Raw genomic sequence first — 11,931 nt, 5'->3', positions numbered from 1 at the left:
ACATCTATAATCTATGGTTGCCATGGGAGTTTCCCAAAATGACAATATCAGAATCTCAATATATAGATCATAAAACATTACTTCCTGTTATGTGCAATTAGGTGTGATTATCAGAGAAGGGAACATCAAGGAAATGAGTCTTAAATTGGTTAATTTTTCCTTTCTAAGACTATCAATTTGACATCTTTAGCAAGTGTGCTACACCATTAAAAAGGAATTAAAAATTGAAACCATTTGTTAAATTGTGGAGGACAATTTTGGACATAAAAAACCCTAATCTTTTTATCTTAGTACAATATCATGCATTTTCACGAAATAAACTGAAATAATGCCATCTGATTTAGGATTTTTAACAGGAGTATATGGTAAAATGAGAAATTTTCATTGACTTATTGATAACTTCTGTACATTAACATTTCATCATCTCTTAATCTTAAAAAAATCAAGAATAAAATGAACTATAATATTTATTTCTCTCATTTAGTTTGTATATACAAAATTAAAAAGTGAAACAATACTCTTTAAAATCTGTAACTCCAAGAATGGAAAAATTTTTTAAATCTAAAACTAAATGCCACGCTAAATTGAGTAATTAAGTAAGTAATCACATTCAAACTAGTTCAATGAGCCTATACCCTGTGTCCTCTTGGGCAAGTTTCCTAATTTGTAAACTGAGGAGGTTACACAAAATGATCTCAACGGTCTTTTCGAGCTCTAGAATTCTGCCTTCTCCTATTTATCTACTTTGACAAATGATCAAATTTTAGATCTTCCCTCAGAAACTCAAAGGAAGGTGTTTTTACTCTCTGGCCAATTATTCAAGAACCAACTAAAATCAAAATTAACTTATATTCTGGCCTATCAGTGACTGATGAAATAACTAAAATGAGGCATAGTCCCAAATCTAGACCTTTCTAGCTCTGTACCATACTCACAAGGCATTATTTACTTGTTTTTTTTTTTTTTTAAGTTATCTTCTTGGATCTTTTAAATTGGTCTGTGGACATTACTGGCCTCCCATCTGTCATTATTCATTAACTTATTTATCACACGTAAGGTATGTTATAGTGCGGATTTCTTTTGTGTTCAAGTTAGACTAGATGGACACTGGGGTCTCCTCTCAAAATTCTGTGACTTTCTTATTCTCTATAATCTTTCTGATCATGGTTTAAAACAACATCTCTCAAAATATCCTTTCAAAGACACTACTTTTTCCTTGAGTAAATAAAATATTTCAACACGAGTTTTTTTTTCCTTTCAAGTCTTCACTGTGGTAAAATATATCCATTCATTTTGCCTTGAAGGTTGGATTGAACATTCTAAGATTGCAATAGAAAAAATATACATATTTAATTATGCCTCATTTGCTAATTCAACCTGATCTTTGCCTTCTTAATAACATAGCTTTCTTATTTCTTAGCTTGTATGAAAATGCTAGTGAAGAGACACAAAGGCCAAAGGATTTAGATGTAGCTGGTAGTCTAAGGGTTTAGTTAAATATCCACTGAATGTCCAGGATTTTGCTTGTGTTGGGTATACAAAAAAAGGAAAAGTACCTGTTTTCAAGGAGTTTATATTTTATTGGGGGCAAAAACCAGACAAAACCCCAATTTATATACATAAAAAATTTTTTTTGTTTTATTTTTTGGTTTAGAGTCATGATTTCATACAAAATAAATACGAATTTTGGGGGTTTTTTTTGGGGATAGAGAGAATATCGACCAACTAACTGGAGAAGGGTTAAGGGAGGATGAAAGGCTTATGCTTGAAGAGAGCTAGGCTTCAATTCTGAAAGGTTGGGACAAGGTGGCAAATGATTTTAATCACAGAAGACAGCTTGTACAAAGATATAGGGATTGGATGCTCTTTATCAAAACACCAAATAAGCAGGTTTATCACCTATACCAAGGCCCTCATTTTACAAGTGATGAAATTGAATCTCAGGAGTTTAAATAACTCATCCAAGGTAATAAGATCACAGAGCCCGGATTCTAAACTTATGTTCTGATTCCAACATGACATTCAGTTTTACACACACATACATAACTACATATATACATACATAGAACATACATATATATGTATATCAGTTGCACAAATGACAAATTTTCTCAGCGCAACTGATAATTCCTTTTTTTTTTTTTAAACCACGAAACTTTCTCAGAGGAACTTGCAGAGCGGACACTCAATAAAATTAAAAGCAGACTCTGGTCTTCTGAACTCTCTTCACTGCTTCTTTTAGCATACCCTATTACCTTCTCTTGCTAACTCTCTTTCCCCAGGCTATGACCTTGTAACCTACTCCCAAAGGGGTTTACTCTCAGATAAGTGCCAACCTAACTGAGACAGTAGCTGGTATCTCTCAGAGGAATATTTGTATTCAAATAGAGGAACTTTGAAGACTGATAAAACTTAATGACTCAAAGGAATCAACCTTTAATGACAGAATTTTAGGCACTATGACCCATCAGATTATATCACAGAGATATAGGTATAATTTGATCATTTCATTCCTAAGGCTAGCCCCTGACATCACAGAACTGCTAAATCATAAAGCCTACAAATGACTTAAGGACAAATGGTAAAAAGGAGAGCATCTTCAAAGAAAACTTAGGTTGGTTATTACAAGTGGAATTCTCATAACAAATAAGTACAGTCAAGTTAAAGAAATTTCCACACTGGCCATGTCTAAAAATATGTTTCATTGTTATGTTTCCTTTTTTCCTTTTAATAAATAATTTTAGGAAATAAATTGTTCAGTTGTAAGGGTGGGGTAGGAAAGTGGAAGGGAGAGAAAATAAAGACTTGCTAATTAGGAAAAATTATAAAATTAAAATTTAAAATCGAAGTAGAATTCTTCATATTCCTTCTGCTGAAATAGTTTTACAAATTTATTATTTAGACTAAATTTTCTGACTAAAATTATCCCCACAAAGAATCACAGACTTCAGAGCTGGAAGGGACTCTAGAGTTACCTAGTACAATCTTCTCATTTTATAGATGAGGAAACTGAGGCCCAGGGAATTTAAGTGACTTGTTCAAGGGCAGGATCTGAACCTAAGTCCTCCTGACTCTAAAATCTAGTCTTCTAATTACATTTAATAAATTGCTGAAAAATTCCTTTCGGTAGAGAATTGAATCAAGTTAATATTTTTTTGCCCTTCCAAATTATGAGAGCTGTAGAGAAGGCAATCTTGCATTGAAACCATGCTTATCAAGGAGTAGCACTACTGAGCATCCTATGTTGTGGAGGGTGGATGATAGCAAAATAATGAAACGGCTTCTGAATAACAAGTTAACAGGGTTAGTGTAGGCAAAGCAGGCCTCTGAAAAGCTGTAGCCTCAAATGCAAACAGAAGCATTTCAGAATTTCTGTAGAATATTGAGCAACAAGGTATACAGGGCTATAACAGTCACAACTGACATTTATATAGTTTTTTGCAAAATACTTTATTGCAGCTCAAAAAAAAAAGTAAGATGTTTAAATGTAGAGACACGTTCATTCTAAGTGTTCATATGGATTATTTGTGTTTGACCCATGACAGAGCTTTCCAAGTCATACTGGTCTGATCCACACTGTATCTTGACCTCAACCACTACCAACTTTACATACATTATTTCATTTGAGCCTAAGAACCACTCTGTAAGGTGGTAAGTATCACCATTTTGTATATGAGGGAACCAAGGCTAAGAGAGCGAGTTAATGAGAGAAATGGGTGACTATTGTTTTTGTAGTCAGAAGATCTGTGTTTAAATCCCCCTACTCTGATGCTTACTACCCATATGTGTTATTGCCTTGAGGATAAAATGTAAATTTCTGTTTGGTTTTCAAAGCCCTTCACAATAGCCCTTAACTTACCTTTCCATTCTCACAGTACATTACTCTCTCACACACATAATGTGTGATCCAGCCAAAGTGGCCATATCTTTCTTTCCCATGTGACACCCCATCTCTCATTTCTGTGCATTTGCCACTGGTCATGCGTGCCTCATGCTCCTTCCTCAACTCCCCCTCAGAGAAATCTTCTCTTCTAAATGAAGCTGATCTTCCCAGCTGTTAGCTCCTCCCCTCCCAAACTGCCTTGTGTTTGTCTGCATTTATTCTTTTTATAGTTATTTTGTATATACTTATATAGGGATTTGATATCTTTCTTTAGAAAAAAAGATCCTTGAAGTAGGGATTGGTTCCTTCTTTGTATGCATACCTAGCACCTGCTTTTTGATTGACTGTATGACTTCAGCTGAACCACTTAATACCTCTGGATCTCAGTTTCCTCACCTATAAAATGAAGGAGTTTGACTGAATATTGTCTGAGGTCTCTTCCGATCATACCTAGGTCTCATTATATTTATGATTTGGGTCTCATGCTTGTAAACAGGCAGTTTTCCATAGTAGTTAGTCATAAGAACCACCAAAAAAATGACAAAGGAATCTGGAATTTACTTTAAAAGCAAGTATTAACTAGAAAGGACATATGAAGAAGGATACTATCTGCCTCCAGAGAAAGAAATGATAAACAGAAGTATGTATAGAATAATTATATTATATATATATATATATAGGTATGTTTATATGTGTGTGTGTGTGTGTGTGTGTATATACCCACACACACACCTATTTGTGTTCAATGGTAGCCATCTTTGGGGGGAAGGGAAGGGAAAAAAAGACATTTACATGATAATTTTGCTGTCTATTTGAAAGGAATAGCAAGTTGTACATAGTAGACTTACAGTTTCATGTGCAATCAACTTTTTGGTTGTACTATGTTGTGGAAATGCTTGCTATATTCCATAAATGGAAAATAATTAAAAAAAAACAAGTATGGAGGGACAAGGAGAATTCTGTTGAGACCTGCAGATAGAATTTCTGTCAATACCGTGTAGCACCAACATATATAAAGAATGCAATGTGGTCTTCATCCTAGATAGGAGAGGGCAAGGGCTGGAGGGACACATTTCTCTTCTTCTCACTTCAAGGGAGAATGGAAGAAGAACATTAAGTTCTTTTCCCCCCCTCTTCTGGCTCCTTCCACAAATACACCAAATATACCAGCATCAGAACTATTTTGTTGGAAGAAAATGGTTAGAGTGAAACCTCCTTAAGGGATGAGCTTTATTCTTTAAAGCTGAGTCTTCAATAAGTATTTACAAAGTCTGTTTTCTATAATTCTAGGAAGTCTTTGGCCACCTGTCCAAGTGTAGCCTCATCCATGGAGAACATACTGTTTTACAAGGAGAACACTTAACTGTTCAAAGTGGAATTGCTGGCCACAGACCAAACTTGGCTTCCCAGAGGAGCAGATCAGATTGAGTCAAGGAGTGAGGGTGTTTTTTTGAACATGACCTCTGACTTAATTTGTGTAGGGCAGTGGTGTTAAACTCAAATAGAAATGGGGGCCAATAAATAGGACATAAACATCCCTGTACCTCATGTTAACTTTTTAAAAAAAGCATGTATTAATATTATCTAGGTTTTATGGTATTTTAAAATTTATTTTGATATATATTTCCCAATTATATTTTAATCTGGTTCCTGCAGTACTTAAGGCCACATGGGACCTATAGACTATGTGTTTGACAACTCTGGTGTAGAGAACATCCCAGGAAGAGATTCCCTTTACCAATGCAAATTAGTACCTGCTATAAGTACTATGCTTATAATTTTAAAGAGTTGTACAGGGCCCTGAGACACTAAAATCATGTGTCCAGAGTCACATAGCTAGCCTGTGCCAGAGAGGGTGCTTGACCCCAGGTTTTCCTCCTCTGTCTACATCAGGCTGCCTTGTTTTGTCTTGTTTTCACTTTCCTAAACTGGCACTAGTTTGGAGGAAGAGTCATGTCATTTTAGCTACTTAGGGAAAGCTTGCTGTATTTCGACTTTATTGTAATACAGGCCCCTAATTAACAGTTGCATTTTTTATTTTCATAACTGATAACATGAACATGAAGTAAAAAATTACCCACTATCACTGCTGAAGTTCCTTTGGGAATTTGGATGGCTCTAAGGCAGAGGTATTAACTCAGTCGACCTCATCTGAAAACTAAACTACTTCTTACTTCTTCCATCTACCTTTTCTGATAAACTTTTGAGAAAAGCTATCTAATTTATCCAGTGTTGGATATATAGTTTGGTGCAGAAGACATATCTCCATTAGAAAAGAGAGTGGGAAAAACAGAGAGTTGGCAATGGATCCAAAAGCTGTGGAAGAAGACCAAGGAAGATCTAATGGATGCAAAAATACAGAAACTGTTACTAGTGTCAAAATCTCTAAGGGAAGAAGAATGTGAAAGAATAAGAAGGAAAGAAGAAAGACCATATGAGACCCTTCCTACACCGGGGAGAGGAAGCAGCTTCTTATGTTCCAGAGAATGGTGTCAACAGGTGAGAAGTCATTCAATAATGGTCAGAAGAAGAGAGGCACAATGGTGGCTGGTGTTGAGGAGTACTGGGCTAGTTATTTGTCTGTTTGACGTTAACAACAGCAAAGTCAAGTTTCTTCCCTGGTCATGAATCTGAATGCTACAATGAGCCTTCTGGGACTTGATAACCACAACTCATTTTGGCAGATGAATCTGGAGAGAAATGATATTACCAGAAGGAAACATTGCTAAGGATTATGAGATCCCATACAAAAGATTGATGACTTTAGGAACATAGGTGGTACTCATTACTACTGATGAAGGTAGCAGATTAAGTTGAGAAAGGCAAATTTAGGAAGCAGACATCTAGCTAAGGCAGTATCCAAGAACAGTATTTTGATTTCTGGGTTTAGATTTCTTAAAATACAATAGGCTTTTGGCATGAGATGAAGTATACATAAAAATATGGACACACACATGTGTGGATGTATATGTGTGTATATGTATATTTTTTAGGGGGGTATGGAATTTTGAAAACCTATTCAAGAAGACTTTAAACTGAAATGGAAAAGGAAAGGAGAAATCTCCCCACACATAGAACAAATCTCTTTCCAGAGAAGTATGTGAATAAATATTTGTATCTATGTATGAACATATATGTATATATCCATACATATACATGTATATGCACACACATATATACATATATGTATATACTTACATATACACATGGGTATATATGTAGGTATATATGCCCACATATGTATGTGAGAGTATATATATATTTAAATTTTAGTGCTGTGAGGTCGAATTTGCCTCCATTCATTCTGGTTTGCTATTTATTATCTATACTTGTGCACATATGGTTAATAAATAGTGCACACATATGCACAAGTATGGATAATAACTAGTGAACCAGAGACACTAATGAAAGAAGGCAAATTGACCTCATGGGTAAAACTAAAATTTAGTGGGATGGTACTTTTCACTGAAAAGTCTTTATTCTGTACATATCCTTTGGCCCAGTAATTCTACCGCCAGGTCTATACCCCAGAAAGATGAAGAAAGAAGAAAAGGACTCACATATACAAAAATATTACTAGCATCTCTTCTTGTAATAGCAAAGAATTGGAAACAGGGAACATTCATCAACTGGAGAATGGTTGAACAAGTTATGCATGTGATGTAATACATTCCAAGTTTGTTTCCATTGCTTTGCAGAGGCTGTCCCCCCTGTCTAGAATGCACTTCTTCCATGTCACTACTCTGAGAATACCTAGCTTTCTTGAGGGGTCATTCCTGATCCTAGTAGTACCTTCAGTTCACAATTAACTTGTATTTATTTCGTGTATATTTGTGTTTACTTCTATGCGTACAAATGGTTTCCCTCCTAGAAATGTAAGTTCTTTGAGGGTAGGGAATATCTCTTTTATTTTTGTCTCTATATCCTGGTACCTAGCACATAATAAATACTTAATAAATGCTTGTTGATTGAATGTTTAATATATCTGAGACACACTGTGTGGAAAATGAGGTGAGGCCGGTTAATGAAGACCATGGAGGTCCTCCAAGAGAAGGTGGAAAGTCACTTGCTGAGGATGTCAGGGAAAGATTTGCTAACTATTCCACCATAGTCTCATAGATTCTGTGATGACCAGGGTAAGGGAACTAGTACATATTAGGAACTTTAAAAGTATGCAGCAAAAAAGAATAAATAGCTTCTGTCCCTGCCCTCAGGATCAAAAAAAAAAAAAAAAAGAAAAAAAAAAAAGAAAATGGAAGACCAACTTTACCTTCCCTTTTAAATTCAAATTTCCTAAACTAGATCCAGAGCAGAGAGAGATACAAACAAACTCCCAGCCTTCAAAAAGCTAATGTCTAATAATAATGATAATAATAGCAATAATAATGTTAATAAAAACAAAATAGTTATCACTATAAAGCAAGGGGGCACAGTGGATAGAGTACTGGGTCTGGAGTCAGGAAGACTGGAGTTCAAATCCAGCCTCAGACATTTACTAGCTGTGTGACCTTGGGCACTTAGCCTCTATTACCTCAGTTCCCTCATATGTAAAATGGGGATAATAATAGCACCTACCTCCCAGGTTTGTTGTGAGGATTAAATGAGGTAATATTTGTAAAGCATTTAGCACAGTGCCTGACACATAGTAAGTACTTAATAAATGCTACTTATTATTATTATTATTATTATTATTGTTTTACAAAGCACTTTACAAATACTATCTTATTTTGTTCTCACAACAATCCTGGGAGGGAGGTGCCATTATTATTGCCATTTAACAAATGAGGCAGACAGAGGATAAGTGACTTGTCCAGGACAACACAACTAACAAATGTCTGAGGCAGGATTCAAACTCAGGGCTTCCTGAATTCAAGTCTAGGGTTCTCTCCACTGTACCACCGAAATGGATAGGAAACAATATAAATCTAATTCAAGTTAAAAATTATTAAGAAAGAAAAAATAGTGGCAGGAGATAATGGGACTGGAAGATGATGTAGAGACTTTGAGTAGGAAAAAGATATCACTAATACTCAATGAAAAAATGCAGGTCTGAAAGAAGACAGATTCAAAACATACTGTCATAATAAAATCGGCTGGGTTTAATAATTGATTAAATGTGCTGGATAGGACAGAAGAAGAATCAAAGTTAACTATAAGGTTTGAGTCTGAATGAATGACAATTGTGGAATCAGCAACCAAAATAAATTGAGTAGGATAAGGTTTTGGGGAGAAGATTAATTATATTTTACACAAACTGATTTTGATATTTTGGTTCTATGTCCAAGTAGAGATGTTCAGTAAGTAGCTGGAAATATTTGACTAGCATTCTGCTGAGAAAATAAGGTCAGAGATACAGAGTTAGGAATTATCTGCATAGAAGTGAAAGCTGAAGTCAGATGGATGAATAAGGTCACTAAGGGAGAAAGCATAGCATGGAGAATGAAAAGGGCTATTGGTGAGGATGTCCATACTGAAGGGCACAGGGGAGTAAGAGGAACTGGAACAACTAGCAAGATAGACCAAGGAGAGTAGTAGGAGAACTTGGAGAGAGTGGTGTGACCTCATTAAAAATCTAAGCAAGATTCTGAAATTTTCATATGATTATCCCTTTGAACAGTGCCAGGTGTATAACAGGTGTTTAGTAAATGCTTATTGTTGAGTGATTAAGTTCTCAAAATAAAAGAGATGGAAGAATTTACAAAACCTCTTTATCAATAAAGGATTGATAATTGGTCTCTCTGTTTCAAATAAAAAAGATGTGATAATGAATGGAATGTCCAATTCTTATTTTGCGTCTTCTTTTTCTATGCCAAGGAGAAATATCTATGGATTGGAAAAGACAATAAAAACGGATGTTAGAAAGCTGACGAAATAGTAAGACAGCCTCAATCTGCCCTAAAGATTTCACATCATCACGCCTAGATGAAATACATCCAAAGATACTGAGGGAGAAAAGTGGCAGGTATTATCAGATTGTCAAAGTTGACAACAAAAGAAAGTGACAAATGTTGGAAGGGCTGTGGGAAAGAAGGCACATTTAATGTAGTGTTGGTGGAGCTGTGAACTGGTCTAGCCATTCTAGAAAGCATTTTGGAACTATGCCTTACAAATGACTAAACTGCGTATACCCTTTGATCCAGAGATACTGCTACTAGGCTTATATCCTTAAAAACACCAAAAAAAGAGGGAAAAGATCCATGCGTACAAAAAGTTTTTACTGTGGCTTTTTTTTTTGCAGTGGCAAAGAACTGGAAACTAAGGGAGTACCCATCAATTTGGGAATGGCTGAACAAATTATGGTATCTGAATTTAATGGTGTACTATAATGCTGTAAGAAATGATAAAAGGGATGATTTGAGAGGAACCTGGAAAGACTCATATGAGCTAATATAGGAGCAAAATGAGCAGAACCAGAAGAACAATTTATACAATAACAACATTGTTAACAACAGTGAAAGACATAACTGACCAATGATCAGCCACAGTTCTAGAGGATTGATAATAAAGCATGTTATCTGCCTCCTGACAGAGAAGGGGCTAAATATACAGAATGAGGCATATATTTTGGAAGTGGCCAATTAAGTGGATTTGATTTTCTTGACTATGCATATTTGCTCTAAAGGAGTTCTCTTTCTTTCTTACTTTTTTCAAGGGGGGGTAGTAATAGTAAGGAGAGAAAATAGATTTGTTAATTAAAGAAATAAAATTTAATTTAGTGATTTCTGTCCATGATCTTTGAAAGACCATAAAGAGTGGAAGAGATTTAGAGAAAGGTCAGTATATATTTTATTTAAAGAGAAGAGACTGAATTCTGTAAACTATAGGCCAGTGACTCTGATTTAACCCTGGCAAAATTTTAAAATGCATCATTAAAGACAAGGTGAATGAACAGATAGTAAAGGAAGCAGGGTGGTTTCATTAAAACCAGATTATGCCAAACTTTATACATTTTCTTTTTCTTTTTTCCTGGGTAACTATTTTGGTAAATCAGGAAAATATAGTAACCAGATTTTAGCAAAGCATTGACAGAGTCTTTCATGCTATTATTGTGGAAATAATGGGAGTGATGTGGGCTAGACAGGAAGATGGATTCAGAAAGGGTTGAAGGGTCAGACCCCAAAAGTATTCACCCATAGTTTCATGTCAACTTGGAAGAAGGCCTCTAGTGAGGAGAGCATCCCAGATATCTATGGTTGTCTCTGTCAATCAATTACTTGGATAAAAATAAAGACGGCATGCTTATTAAGATATTAGACAACCCAAAGCTGGGAAGGATAACTAACATAGTAGATGATATCAAGATTAAAAAATATACCCTGAGAAAATATTGGGCTGAACCTAAAAAAAACTCAAAACTAGTAGAAATTTTTTTTGAAAGTACATGGGTTTAAAAATCATTGTTATATGTACAAGCTGGCTAGATAGCTGTTTATCTGAAAAAGACCTGAAAGTTAATAGATTTGCTTAATGTGAATTATCCTTACGATATCCAAGCAAAAGCAGCATTGCAAGATGCATAGTTACATAGAAGACAACAAACAAATGGAAAAAATGTAAATGATCTGTCAGGTTTTTGTAGCTAACACTTTTAAGTGACAGTGAAGCCACCACATTTAGACCCTAATATCAAAGTTTTTTATGTACCGTATAAGGGAGTAGAAACAACACTAAAGAAAATAAGGATGCAAAGAGAAGCTGGATTGGACCAAGTAGAAACAGATGAAATTTGGAGTGAAGACACAGTTTTGAAAGTACTTAGGGATTAATTAGCAAGGTAACTTACAAAAAGGTTGTCGAAGTCTGAGAAAAAAAATCTTAGATTTTATTGTTACAAAAACGGTGACCAAGAAAATATTGGTAGTCATTGAATAAGTGCCTGATTTCCAATTTTTATGTGAAGAGCCTACATCAACAAAATCCTTGAAAAGGGCATGAAAAAAGAGTAGCTAGGTCTTTGCAAACAGTATTCTACAATTCCATGGTACAACATATTTTCACAGTTGCACAACTGACCAAAAGACAGAGAAAATGTAAGAGCTCAATGTTTA

At 35.2% G+C, this 11,931-nt stretch overlaps 1 protein-coding gene across 3 annotated transcripts in view; it reads right to left on the bottom strand.

The window, feature by feature from the left end:
- Nucleotides 1-11,931, bottom strand: part of GTDC1 (glycosyltransferase like domain containing 1) — a 355,035-nt gene that overhangs the window by 13,966 nt on the left and 329,138 nt on the right. The gene's annotated exons all lie outside the window — the stretch shown is intronic.

The sequence above is a fragment of the Vombatus ursinus genome, unplaced genomic scaffold (assembly GCF_900497805.2).
Source record: "Vombatus ursinus unplaced genomic scaffold, bare-nosed wombat genome assembly UNPS02014816.1, whole genome shotgun sequence".
Classification (NCBI taxonomy): Eukaryota; Metazoa; Chordata; class Mammalia; order Diprotodontia; family Vombatidae; genus Vombatus; species Vombatus ursinus.
This window is presented reverse-complemented; position numbering and strand designations above follow the sequence as displayed.